Source organism: Canis lupus, chromosome 9 (genome assembly GCF_048164855.1).
Source record: "Canis lupus baileyi chromosome 9, mCanLup2.hap1, whole genome shotgun sequence".
Taxonomy (NCBI): domain Eukaryota; kingdom Metazoa; phylum Chordata; class Mammalia; order Carnivora; family Canidae; genus Canis; species Canis lupus.
In genome coordinates, this window is record NC_132846.1 from 3,582,883 (window position 1) to 3,595,185 (window position 12,303).

Genomic DNA, 12,303 nt, shown 5'->3' on the forward strand with positions numbered 1-12,303 from the left:
CCACTTCTTCGCCAGTGCCTCCCCAGGCCCCTGCCGTGCTCTCCCTGCACTTCCAACAGAGGATTTCAGACTGAACACTACTGACTGGATCCCAAACTCTGTCCCAGACAGTAAACTTGAAGTTGGTGCCCGACGCACCCACCAAAGCCTCACACAGTGTGCCGGGCACACATGGTGACAAAGGTGAGAAGAACGCCCTGTGGGTTACCAGGGTGAGCATCTGCATTCAGCAGAAATGACAGGAAAGGGCGAAAATAAAATGGGGTATAACGTGTCCCATTTGGCAAACTCTCAAAACATCGAGAATGCATAATAGCAATCTTTGCTTCTGTGCTTTCAGATTTAAATAAAAGAGAAATCGCCAGCAGTTCACAAATCATACATAAAAGACCGTTGTCCTTCATTTGGTTCTTGTTTTCTTGAAATCTCAGTGTGTGGGTGGTAAATGAGGACAAGGGTACCTGCCTCACAGGGCTGTGTTTTCATCCACACATTCACTCATCTGCCCACGTGTGCGTACATTCATTCATTCCTGTGAGTGAATACGTTGGGCCTGGCATGGCCCAAGAACTGAAGACACACAGTGGTAGATAAGATGGCCAAGGCCCTATTCTCAGGACCTCATACTCTAGTGAGGGGGGCGGTGGGGCATAAACATACATAGGAGGCCTCCAGGCATCCACCACACATTATGTCAATAAAGCAGTGTAAAGAGCATGATGGGAAGGGTGGGGGTCCTAATCAGAGAAGGCCCGTTAAGGTTTTAGCTGTGCTCTCCAAAAATGTTATATTAAAGTCCTAACCCCCAGTGTCTCAGAATGTGACCTTATTTGGCATGGGGTCATTGCAGATGCAATTAGTAAGGAAGCTCCTCTACCCACACCCGGTCTCCCGGCCTCCAGAACGGTGGGACAATTAATCTGTTGTTTAGGCTCCAGGCTGTGGGAATGTGTTACAGCAGCCCAGGGAAATAATGCAAGGCTCCCTCAGGAAGCACCATGTGAGCTGAGACAGGGACAAGAAAAGCCCAGGAAAGATCCGAGGGAAGGGAGCTCCAAGGAACTAGGAAAGCCAGTGTGGAACCCCTAGCAGAGGCTGTGTTGAATGGATCTCCGGGTGAAGGGGGACAAGGAGAGGGGGCAGGCTGCGCAGAGCCTCCAAGGGCCAGATCAGGAGTTGGGAATGTGGTTGTGGGGGAGGGGAAGCCACTGGAAGGCACTGGGGAGGGAGTCGTGGTCTCGGCTCCCTTTGGAGAGACCATTCTGGAAATTAACACATGCAAGGTGCCAACACCGCCTAGGACATGCTGCAAGCACTCATACTTGGCCTTCGGTTGCTGTCATTTTTTGGCCCCACAGAACAAGGGGCTTAGGTAAGGACTTCAAACTCTAGGATGCTTCAAAGAGAGCCTGTGGGCCCGGTCTTACAGATGAGGGCCCCGGGCCCCACTGAGACCTCTGAGTCTGGCCCCAAGAGCTCCTGACATGAGAAGAGCTGCCCACCCCTTGGTGGGAGCCCCACTTCATGTCCCAAGCCGTGCTCTCTTCTTCCCCACCCAGCCCTGACTCACAGCCTGGGATGTTTTTTTTCTGCTGAAAACGGAAAACACATCTCAATGTATCTTTTATCTCTATGTTCCTCCCAGAATGGCAACTGGCAGCTCAGGTCACAAATGGCTGAGCCAAGCCAAAAATACATACTCTCTGCGTACCCTCTTTAACAACAAGGCAGGAAAACTTTGAGTCAAACTTCTACAAAGCCTGCATAGATTATATTTTAAGCCCCAAAGCAGTACGCTCGCTGTATTCACTTATTTCCAGTCCAAAAAAAGACCATTCCTGGAGGCCGTTCCCAAACTGGCATTTGATGTAATATTGATGAAGGAGCTTTTCAAAAAAAATTAAGCACATTCTATGAAAAAGAGTTCAGCACTCAAAATCGCTTGAAAAGGTGCTGGCCGTGGGTCAAGTTAAACAAGTGTCTTTAGCACAGGACTTCTTGGGTGCTTAAAAAAGCTCATGTGTGCTGGAGATTGACACAGTGGGATCTCGGATTCACTTGGGAAAACTCATGCCAGCTCACAGAATTTAGAAACTTGACTGAATCACCACAGGTGAGCCTAGAAAATGCATGTGACCCACCCTGGCTCTGCGATGGGAGGAAATCCCCACGGATCACACACATACCAGCAGCGAGGGGGCAGCTTGATGCCCTTGACTATCTTCTGCTCAGTGATGTCCTGGAGCAGCATATGATGACCTTGGGGAGTTGCAAGGACTCCTGGAGGGAAAACTACGCTACAGACAGTGATGTGCTCTGTGGCTCTGAGCAGCTGCTTGTAAGCTCAGGTCAACAGGTGGCAAGAGGCAGGACAGCTCGTGTACCCGGTGAAGCTAGTCCTTGTCTGCAGGGTGAGCCTGGGCCTCCTACAAAGGGCTTGATGGGTTTCCGCTCACTGAGGTAACAGCTGCTCAAGAACCACATTGGAGGTCAAGACACAGAGACGCCAGAAGATACTCAGAGTGAAAGCAGAGATACAAAAAGGCCCTCGGGTCACGTGAAAGGAACCACTTTCTAGAGCAGGGCAGCAGGGCGAAATTGGGCATGGGCTTTCCCAGGGTCTACAAATTAATCAGCAAATTCAGACTTCTGCCCCAGGGCCTGCCTTACTATAGCCCTGTCAGTAAGAGGAGGACTCCAGGGTCACCTGAATCAAGCCAGGTCATCCTGGACAGGGTCAAGGATGGTTTCCTGGCATGGGTGACGTCGAGTTTAAACTGTTAGCGCAGGTGTGCCTCGGACGGCTCACTGGAACAGCCACTGTATCAACTGGCAGAGTTACCTCACCCGATGCAGTTGCCGCTTCTCGTCTCCCCAGGAACCTTTATCAATGTCTCCTGTCAGCCACAGATCACTCTGCCCTGTTCCACATCGCCCAGCACCTTCCCTGGGCCAGGCCCCCAGGCTTGGTCCAGACACAAGGAGCAGGGCCAGCAAAGACGGAGAACAGACCAGTAATCCACAAACAAGGACGTCCAGGGTGGCCAAGGCAGGAGCACAGCATGCATGAGAGATTAGGAAGCCATGGGGGTGGGGGGATCCAAAAGAGAAACCAAAAGAAAGTAAGCTCTGTCAGGGAAGAGGTCATGTCAGAACTGGCTCCTGAGTACAGAGCACTGGAGTCAGGTCAGCCAAGGGGTAGGAGCCTACCACGATGAGGAGAGAGGCTCGAGAGAAGGCCACACAGAGTCCCAGGGCCATGGGAGCCTGAGAGGGTTTGTAACGGGAGAGCACAGCCGTGTGTGTGTGTGTGTGTGTGTGTGTGTGCACGCGCGCACATGTGCGTGCGTGCACAAGCACAGCAGGGTAACTGCAGGGCACAGAGGGCTCCTAGGCAGAGCACGGGGGTAAACAGAAAGGTCTACAGCCAGAGCAGTACTGCTGGGTGGGGAGGACTATACGGCAACTGGGGGGCCAGCACCGAGGGTGGAGTGGGTGCCTACACAGCAGAGTCCCGCCACGGGGTGGGGCAGGGAGTGCTGGCCACCAGCCTTTCCCCAAGGCCAAGAATAGGGAGAAAAGAGCAGGTTCTGATACCAAAGTGAGAGCCCCCTAAAGCAGTCTAGTATTTTCCGGACAGGTCCCTACCAACCCCTGACCCAGCACCTTCCTCCCAGCTGCCCTCCTCCCTCATCCACCCCAACAGCAACCCTCCCTCCCCCCACAACAGCTGATTTAGGAACTAGCTTCCCCCTCCTGGTACTGCCGGGCTGCAGGCAGTGGTTCCCATGGCAACCACCCCCCCCTCCACAGAAGAGGAAGATGTGGGAAAACCCACATCAACTGGGGGTAAAGCCACTGGGTTTCTGGAATGCAGAGAGGTTCCTGAGTTTCCTGCTTCTGACACAGAGGTCTCTTCCTCCCTCTGGGGACCCCACAGGCCTCCTCAGAAGGTGACTCCAGTCCCCCTACCTAGTTATATATTTACTTGTTTGTGTGCTATTCCAGAACCTTTCACCAGGAAAGGAAATAGGAGGTAAACTCCACCATAGCCCCAACAGTCCTGGGTTAGGATGATGCATCTGCTATGCCTCCCCACTTGGAGGACAGGGTGCACCCTAGTTACCTGGGCCCTCCCGAAACCCGGAGCCTGTAAGGGGTGGGATATGGAGAAAGTCCACGGCTGGCTGAATGGGCGCCCAATGATCCACCAACCAAGGGTCAAGTCAGCAGCTGAGATGTGAACCCCAAGAGAGAACACCCTGAAGGGGTGGGCCGCGAGCACAGCCTGCAGCACAGAAGGGGCCTGGCTCCAGTGCACAGGCAATGGACAGAGGCAGTGCACCAGGGTGCACGCCCTATGTGCCCTCACAGTGGGGCCAGGCTTCCATGGTTCCCTCCACTTCGATGTACCGGCTCTCCTGCCCCCCCTCCACCTCTCAGGCCACGGTGCTTCCACGGGCCTCCCCCCACCCCACCTGGCAGCACTGATGTGCTCTGGGCACCCACGCCCTGGGAGCACCCCCCTCCCTGGGTCCTCCCTCTCCTCCCAGGACTGGGCCTTGCTCTCCCCAGCTCACCATCCCCTCGGAAACAAACCCCACCACTCAGCGGCTGAGGGGCCCTGGGGCCCTGGGGCCCTGGTCACACCACTTCATGGTCATTCACTCAGCAAGTGAAAACCAAGCACTCCCTATGGACTGAACCCCAGGCAGGGGCAGACACAGCCACTGTCAGGGCAGCGAGGCCAAAAAGGATGTGGTTTTTCCAGAACACCCGGCCATAATACAGCGAGGACACAAAGGAAGGTGTGGTTATTCAAGTGGGGGTCAGGACATCGAATCAGAGGAGGTGGCTGCTGAGCTGAGCCGAGAAGACTGTGGGGCCACTGCCCTCATGTGTCATCTGCCACCATACACCATGCAGGCCTATGGCGACACTGCACACTAAGGTGCTCTGGAAATTCTGTATCTCGAAGCTGGCAGAAGTGAGAGGTCAGCAAAGGGCCAAACGGGCCCCACTGCCTTGGGAAGAAGGTAGAGAGAGCAGGGCTGTTGGGAGCAGGGGTCTCCGGGCAGCAGAGACAGTAGGGAACAGGGAGCAGGGCAGCAATAAACACAGGCTGACTAGTAACAGGTGCCCTGGTGGCACTGCACTGCATCTGCCCAGCCTCCTCAGTACGAGGAGACAGCAGAGCCAAGATTCAACCAAGCCCAGGTCAGGCTGGGAACTGAAGGCTTGGACCCTGAGCATCCACAAAGGTCTCTAAAGGTCTGAGGCCTGTGGCTGTGGATGGTGGGCCTGGGTATTCCAGACGAAGCTTGGTGGGAAGGGAGATGTGGGCCTGGTGGACACCCCTTCCCAACCTTGACTTGAGCACTCTTATGACTAATTCAGGATGTTCTTATTCCCAAGGAGCGTGTTCACGCAGGCCAGGAAACAGGTGTGCTCAGTGAAACCCCTCCCGAGGTGCTCACAGCCTGCCACCAGGACGCCACCAGGACATACAACCAGATGGATGCTGTCCACATCCTACCAGGAGGGGAGAGCATGGAGCCCTGTCCCAGGATGCCCGCATGGGGACAGGGAACTGAAACATTCAAGGGCGCGTGGTCAAGGCCACAATACACAGCCTCCCTGTGACGGTATGAGAAAAACTGCAAATATCTTGTTGAGGTTTAAGATAAAATCGAAGACAATGAGACAATGAACCCCTCAATGTGTGTGCCTTCCTCGAAGACTCCGGTGGGGCAGGTGGCCCACCTGACCCGCAGGCCTTTGCTGTTTGCAAGTAGCACCCTCCCCACTAGCCCCCCACAAGCCTGGCAGGCTTTCTGAACCACCACCGGCCTCGAGAGGGAGGAGCATGGTCTGTGACGGGAGCACAGGGTTCTCTCATCCAGCTCCCATAATTACTTCCCCTCCAGAGGCCCTGGAACACTGACCCTATTCTCTAGGCCCTGGGATCACGACCAAAAGCATGTGCTGCCCTGTCTCCCATCATCTCAATACCAGGGGCAGGGAGAGCACGTGGCTCCAAGAACTGGAAATGCTAAGGAATTTCTCCCCTGCGTGGACGCGTGGGGCTGGGGGACACCGCAGAGGAAGAAGCACCTACCTGCTGGACAGAGCAACCTCCAACGCCGCTGGGGAGCTGGGAAGGCCTTCTGCCAGCCCTGACCCCTGTCCTCCCCTCCTCTACTCTGACAACACTGCTCCTTTGTTCCCGGGCAGTGACCCCACTGCCATGGCTCGTTGTCCAAGCAGGCCGCCTCTGAGGCCTGCTGCCCTCCTCCCTGGGGGCTCCCTACTTGGGGCACAGCCCAGCAGTCAGTCCCAGTCCCCAGGGAGGGGCGGGGGGGGCGGGTATTGGAACCTCTCCTCCAGAGCAAACTCCCTGCCTCACCCCTGACCCCAAGGCAAAGCCACCTCTGCATCTCTGTGTCCCCTGTGTGGTCCGCAGGGCAACGGTGACAGGGAAAGGAGGAGGGGCTTTCTCACCTCAGAGGTCAGATCCCACCTGTTTGTTTTACAAGGGTCAGGAGGACAGTGAGGACAGCAGGGGGAGGAGGGGGTCCTGCCTTTTTTCCAAAGACATAACCAAGGGTCAAATTCATTCCCAACATCTAACAAAAATTCAAATTTTAGTAAGGACTGTATTAAAGGTATTTTGAGGGGTGCCCGGGTGGCACAGCAGGTAATGTGTCTGGTTCTTGATTTTGGCTCAGGTCCTGATCTTAGGGTCTTGAGATGGAACCCCAAGTCAGCTTCCACACTGGGTGTGGAGCCTGCTTAAGATTCTCTGTCTCTCTCCAGCTCCCTCTGCCTGGCCCCGGGGTGCACACATGCAGGTAGGTGGGCTTTCTCTCTCTCTCTCTCTCTCTCTCTCTCAAAGAAGTAAACCAATCTTCAAAACAAAAAGGAAGGAAGGAAGGAAGGAAGGAAGGAAGGAAGGAAGGAAGGAAGGAAGGAAGGAAGGAAGGAAGAGATAGATAGGTATTTTGAGAAACAGGAAAATTGAGTCTTGCTGTCGGAATGAAACGGTAGCCACAGCAGAATGCCCAGCCAGGCCTGAGGCCCCAGGCTTCGACCTCAGGATGGAGCAGCCTGATCTACAGAGCCACCTGCCGGTTCGGCCCCCACTTCACGAAGAGGAGCCAGGCCTCCGACTCTAGGAGACCTTGCTAGACATCTCAGGGAGGGACACAAACCTGGCTTCCAGAAGGTGTGATCGGAAAGCCCAACACAGAGCAATGCTACATGACACCCCATAAAACCCCAAATGGGACATGGAGCTCCCGAGGAGCTCAGATTCTGGAGAGTCCTGTAGTGGAGACGGGGGACATCAGGCAGTGTGGGGAGATACCAGATGTGGCTAATAACATAATGCAGCTTTAAAAAAATCCTGATCAAATTAAAGGATCATTGTAAGAGATATTCAAATTCCAAGTTACTTATTCACACAAGACAATTCTTCCTCAGTCTCAGAGATAACCAGGAGTTTTTTTCCACACATCCCTCCAATTTTAAATATATTTTGCCCTAAATTGGAATTATAACACATCAACAGATTTGGATCTGGTTTTTTAATTAAACATGCTATAAAGAACATTCTCCTGTGGCATTATGTATTCTTCTAACACAGTATCACTTAAAGATCGATAGAAAATTAAAAATTTTTTAAAAATCAGTAAAGAATAACTTACTTCACTACCTCTCTACCATTTAACCTTTGGTAGTTTCTAATTGTATAATCATAAACAACATCGGAAAAGGATGAAATTGCACCCCAACTCCTCTTTTCAACAAGAAAGATGACTGGGAATACAGGTTTTTTTTTTTTTTTAAGATTTTATTTATTCATTCATGAGAGAGAGAGAGAGAGAGGCAGAGACACAGGCTCACAGTGAAGCAGGCGCCACGCAGGGAGCCCGACACAGGACTCGATCCCGGGTCTCCAGGACCACGCCCCGGGGCCGAAGGCTGGCGCTGAACCCCTAAGCCACCCAGGGATCCCGGGATACAGGTTTAAACTAGAACAACCATGTTTCTGAAAACAAACATGGCAGCTCCAAGAAACTACCAGAAAAACACATTTAGTGGAAAACCTCATTTCCTAGTCATGTGGGAAAATAAGATGTTCAATAACAACTCCTGAAACCTGGGGCCTTTTTCTTGCTCAATTCTTCTCTGAAGTGAGACCCAATATAAGACACACCCCAAGTTCTGGAGCTAGATCACTGGGTTACTACCCCTGGTCCAGGGACACGCTAGCCACTGTAGTGTCTTCCTGCAGCCGTCTTCTCATGGGGTGCTGTCGAATCCAAGCCCACCCCAACACTGCAACTACCAGACGAAGCCTGGAGTTCCTGGGCAGCTGGCCTGGCAGCTGGATCTGGCCCCAACCTGCCTGGGGCTCCTCACCCATCACTTCACTCCACACACCTGCCAGCCAAGCGGGACTACTGCTCGCAGCTTCCCAGGAATGCCCTGCGCCCCCACCTCCCCGTTCAAACAGGCTTTCCTGGGTGGACTTGTCTGAGGATCCTCCCCCTCCTCCATTCTGTGTGTCTATTTTTTTGTAAACCCAAGGACCCTGCTCTGCACCTGACTCCCTGGATGAGGACACCAATGTCCATGAGCCTGATCACGCTGGGAGGTACCTCAACCCCGGGGCAGGCCCAGGACAAACACCCAGTGCACCTTCTATATTCACACAATGTTTTGTTCCTTTTGGGCAAAACTGGCTTAATTTTAAACATTCTATGTTCACACGCCTGACAGGCTCTTCATCCTCATCATCTCCCTGGGAGGAGGCAGTCTGTGATTTCAAAGCCATTCTACAGATCAGAGAACAAAGACTCGGAGGGTGTGTATGAGGGTAGAGAGGAGCGGCCTAGACCCGTGCCAGGGGCTTCCCAAAACAAAGGTTGTCTCCTGCTACGACAGTGGGACTTGTGTGCAGGGTCCTTGGCCGTGGCCCCAAGAGACACGGATGGGGTGGGGCACAGGTCTCTGCCCATCATGCCAAGCCTCACCTGCACCAACTCCCACCAACGGCAGAATGAGGTCCAAGTCCCCAGCCAGAGCACAGAGCACACCGCCCTCGCCCAGTACTCTCACCTGGGTACCCCCATGAACACAGCATAGGCCAATCACCCCAAATGCAGCTCCCCTCAAAGCCCAACGGTGGCTAAGGCCTCAGCCTCCTGTCCCCCCCCCACCACCACCACCACCTATTGGGTGAGCTCCCAGTGCTCTTCCAAGGGGCTACTCGAATGCTCCCTCACTGCCACTGTCCCTCCCCCGCACATGTCCCCAGGCATGGTCGTGTTGGGGCTGTGAGAACTGCTGGGGAGGCAGGAGAACTGGCTAGAAAGTCCTATCCCACTGGCTGGACGGCCTTGGGAACGGGCAGTTACTTGCCCTCATCAAAGCGATCTCTTCAGATCAAACCTCCTTCACTGGGTTTCACGGGGTGGGGGGGTGTGTCAAAGAGATTAAACAAGACACGCAACTCACTGAGCTCAGGGCAGGAGCTCCATACACACACCTTGTCTCCCCTTCACTCGGTACACGGCTGGGACCTCGCACAGCCGCCACGAACCTGGCCCCCCGCACGAGTGCCCTGTGCCCACCTCGGCCTTCCCACCTCTGCTGTCCGTGGGCCCGTGTCCACTCACCAATTCCAAGCGTCTAGCCCTGGGTGAGCACACTCCGTCTACTGAGGGGTTACGAGGGGCCTGGCATGTTCATAAGCCTGGACTCCTCCTCACAAGACTGTTGGGCAAGCACCACTATCATTTACACCTCACTGATGAAGAAATGTAACTTCCTCAGTAAAACTGAGTAGTGTTTCCTCAGTAAGATTTATATTTACGGATGAGGAAAGAGATTCAAAGAGGCTGCGAGGCCAGAGTGGGGCTGCCCTGGCAGGGGGCACTGGTGGGATCTGAGTGAAGTGGGGGAACCCGTTCGATAATCTCTGTGAATGACTGACTGACTGACTGAACGAACGGGATTCTGTGTTCTCTCATCACACACACTTTGCCCAAACCCTACCCACCTCCTCCCTCCAGGACTTTTATCCCACAAAATTCCTTTCCAATGCCCCCTCCACCAAGAAGTCTTCTCTGACCCTTCCCCGCAAGCAGAGGTGGCGATCCTCTTCTCCCTCCCTGCTCTCAGCACTTTTTACTCCGAGTCCCAAAGACCGACAGGCTCTGTGAGCACAGAACTGACCAGGCACTGACACGAGTAGAATGGGGCCTCGCTAAGACCCCTATTCAGTTCAGAGACCTCAGGAAATCAAGAGACCCCTCCCAGAAACGGGGCCTCAGCAAGGAAGGCTGCACCCAGACACACAAGGCGAGTGGGCCCAGCAAGCAGTCAGACGAGGCCCTGGTGTGCAGCCCAAACCCAAGTACACAGCTGATGTCCCAGCTGGCACCGACCTGTATGAATGAGCCTTCGTGACGAATGCTCCCTGTCCCTGCCTCCCAGATACTGGTTCCAGGCAGTGTGTCGAGCTGGCAGGTTCCCAGGCATGTGCCCACACCCAGCATGAGCCCATGTCCATGTGCAGGACGGCAGAGGGCAGGCAAGGCCCTGTCTGCCTGGCTTCCGATGACCCATGTGGAAGAGAATTTCCCAGATATCAACTGGGAGGAGGTTCAGATGCTAGGAATACCCAAGACACAGCAAACCTCTATGGTGGCCTTGTGTGGGCCCCTTCAGCCGAGAGCTCTGGGTAGCAAAAACCCCATCTCACCCAGCCTGCAGCCCCCACAGCCCACCTCACCAAGAACCAGCAGCAGCACACCGCCTGTCACACACCTGCCACAGGCAGCACCTGCGTGTCTCAGCTCAGTCTTCAGGACAGCCCCTACCCCCAATGCATGCAACCAGATCCATGACTCTGGGATAAGGAAAATAATCCTCTGGAGCACAAACAACCAAATTGCCCTGGTCTCAGAGCAGCAGGTCCAAGGTCCAGACACAGGTCTAACAAACTTGAAACGCGTGTTGTTCCTACTCTGTTGCCTAATGCTAGAATATTATATCCTGATAAATGTTTACTGAGTGTATGACAGCCGTGCAGGAGCCAAATGTGTTGCTCCTGCAACACGAAAAAACTCGAGTGGGTCCCTTTCTACTCAGCCAGGTAGCTTCGATTCCAGGGCTGGGTGAGTCTTGGTGCAGGGGGTTCTGGAAAATGCCTGGTACTTTCTTTGTGTCACCAGAACCCGCTTGACATGTAGCTATGTGGCATCAGGGTTTGCTTGAGGCTGTAATTTTCTGTGTTGTGAGGGTGCTGCTGAAACAGCCTCACCAGGACAGGGCTAAGAACTGGGCCAGGGTTGAAGTGGGTCCTAACAGGGCTCTGCAGAGAAGTTCTGAAAGTCAGCCTGTTGCTGCCTGCCCTTCCAGGGGAACTGGCGCTTGTGGGATGACTCAGGAACCGGCTGTACAATGCTGGGGCGGGGTCTCAGGAACAGAGAAAGTGCTGATGGACAGAGAAAGAGGGACCTCAGACAAAGAGAAGAAAGTTCAAGTCCTAACCCCATCCCTACACACTGACTTGAAGTCTGAACCTTTCCTCATATAGCTACTTCCAAGGTAAGAAAACCAGGCTGCCCACCGAGGCCCACACTCGGAGCAGTCTTAAGAATTCTTGGCAGTGGCACAAAACACAGACCCAGGTTGGCCACCTGGGCCCCTGGTGGGTTCATGGCACACGTGGCTGTGAAGCCAGGGCTCAGAAAGGCCAAATGACTTGCCTGAGATCACACAGCTAGGGAGGCCAGGGTTCAGAGCTATCCTCACGCGGCGCAGAGAGGCCGGGGAGAGGCCTGAGGCAGGCAGGTAATAAGCAGGCCAGGAACACCGCTGGGAGCAAGAGAACACCCTGATGGAGCTGCCAAAAGGCCACGTGCTCTCCGGGGTCACCGCAAGAAATGATCACAAGCCTGGGTCAAGCCACTGACCCTACTCTCCTCGGGGGCCATCATCAACAGGAAATTCCACGTGACCCTGTCAAGCAGGGGAAATGCCATCCCGGGTCCACATTGGCCGGGCAGCCCTGCTCCACCCAGCCCTACCTTCCCGGAGAACAAAGTGCACCAGTCAGGAATGTGCACCCAGGCCTCAGCCAGCCCTGGCCTGGCTGGGAGGAGGCTAATTCTTATCTGTGGCCTGATTAAAGCTAGATCTGATGACTGAGATCTTCAAGCCCTGGGGCAGGGAGTGCCGTAATCAGGTGCCTGTGACTACAGCACATCAGGGCTCTGGGGGTCAGGCCCA

The 12,303-nt window shown here is 54.3% G+C and overlaps 1 protein-coding gene and 1 long non-coding RNA gene across 8 annotated transcripts in view; one reads left to right on the plus strand and one right to left on the minus strand.

The window, feature by feature from the left end:
- Nucleotides 1–12,303, minus strand: part of ITPK1 (inositol-tetrakisphosphate 1-kinase) — a 180,075-nt gene that overhangs the window by 100,001 nt on the left and 67,771 nt on the right. The gene's annotated exons all lie outside the window — the stretch shown is intronic.
- On the plus strand, nt 4,586–5,707 carry LOC140639615 (uncharacterized). The gene is made up of 2 exons (XR_012036276.1): nt 4,586–4,994; nt 5,416–5,707. It is a non-coding gene; the product is annotated as an uncharacterized lncRNA (long non-coding RNA).